At 51.5% G+C, this 1670-nt stretch overlaps 1 pseudogene; it reads right to left on the minus strand.

Moving 5' to 3' along the window:
* Window positions 1–1414: 1414 nt before the first annotated feature.
* The window catches only part of LOC101569525, a 1540-nt pseudogene continuing 1284 nt past the window's right edge, over window positions 1415–1670 (minus strand).

Genomic DNA, 1670 nt, shown 5'->3' on the forward strand with positions numbered 1-1670 from the left:
ATCGCTGTGCATCCTGCCGCCTTCCTGTGTTCCCTGCCTTCCCTGAGCAGACACTGGCAGTGACGACAAAGGACATTGCCTGCAGGTCCAGGTCTACAGGTCCATCTCTAATCTCTGTCCACAATGTGGAAAACAATGAGCCCTGTGGGATCAGATTTTTGTCAGATTCAAGTGGGGTAAGATGCCTGGGAGGTTAGTAGCGGGAGGGAGCTGGGCCTCGGGCCCAGCGTGGGCTGTCTGGGGCTGCACCAGGCTCCTCCTACAGCCGCGAGGTCCGGCCCTGCCTCCGGGTCACACTGGGCCTTCGTGTTTTCATCTGAAGGGTGCAGCGATAGGCCTAGGCTCTTAGAGCAGCGTGGGGGCGCACACACCCCGCGGAAGTGCTGCTGTCCTCTGTGCAGGCCCAGCTTCTGCGCTGTTCTGTCCTCTCACTCGGCCCTGTTAGACCCCCTGACTCTGCCTGCCTCTAAGTGGCCTGCTTGGAGCAGGGCAGGCAGAAGGACTCTTCACGACCCTCGAAAGCCAGGCTGGAAGTAGGGGTGGGGCAGGGGTGAGGGAGGCATGAAGACTGGGATTAATTTCCGTTCAGTGCTCCATTGGTCTTTTTTTTTTTTCTTTTTTAATTTTTAACCTATTTACTTACTTGGTGCAGGGTCTCGCTGCACAGCTTAGACTTGTAGTGATCCTCCTGTCCCAGCCTCCCTAGCACTGGGATTACAGGCATGTGCCACCATGCCCAGTTTCGAGGCCAGCACACTGCACCTGGGGCTCCAGGGCCAGCACATCACACAGTACTGGGGATCAAACCTGGGTCCTTATGTTTGCCAGGCAGGCACTTAGACCGCTGAACTATCTCCCCAGCCTGGTCTTTTTTTAAAAAGTGAAAGTCACATAAGATGTAATTAGACATTTGAAAGTGTGTAGCTCAGTGGCTTTAGTATGTTCATAAAGTTGTAAATCAGTCTCAAAATAATTAGTTTAGACAACTTTCCATCATCCCAGAAGAAGGGCTTCTACCTATTCAGTAATTCGTGTCTGTTTCCTCTTTCCCAGCCCGTCACACTCATTTAGTTTCATCAACTTGCATGTTTTGGTCATTCCGTATAAGAGGAATCAGTCGATACATGACCTGTTACGTGTGGCCTCCTTTATTCAGCATGATGTTTTCAAGGTTCCTCTAGGTTGTAGCTTCTGTTAGCACTTCGTCCCTTTTCACAGCTGAATAATATTCCCTCTGGATGTAACCAGAATGTCTTTTGCTGTTTTTTTTTTCTAAGTCTTACGTTTTATTTAAATAACCTCCAGTGAGAACAGAACAGACCAATTATTACCACTTCTTCATAATACCAATGAGCCAAGCCAGGGAGGGCAAGCACACCTGCAGCCAGCTGCCAGCCAGTGTGACGGTGGGATCTCAAGGAAGGCGGCCCTGGCCCCGGCCCGCTGCTGGAGGAGTATCCATGGTGGAGCGAAGGTTCTTGATGGTCTCATCAACGGACACGATCAGGCATGCAGCCTCAGAGGCTGCTGTGAGGGCATTGATCCGCACCATAGCTGGCTCCCACACAAAAGCCTCGAAGTTGTCAGTAATGTCCTCATTGTTGATGTCCACCCCATACCACATGCCGCCCTGGGCATGCCGAGCCCGTAGTTTGTTCAGGATGTTTGTA

This window comes from Octodon degus, unplaced genomic scaffold (genome assembly GCF_000260255.1).
Source record: "Octodon degus isolate 3935 unplaced genomic scaffold, OctDeg1.0 scaffold00010, whole genome shotgun sequence".
Taxonomy (NCBI): Eukaryota; Metazoa; Chordata; class Mammalia; order Rodentia; family Octodontidae; genus Octodon; species Octodon degus.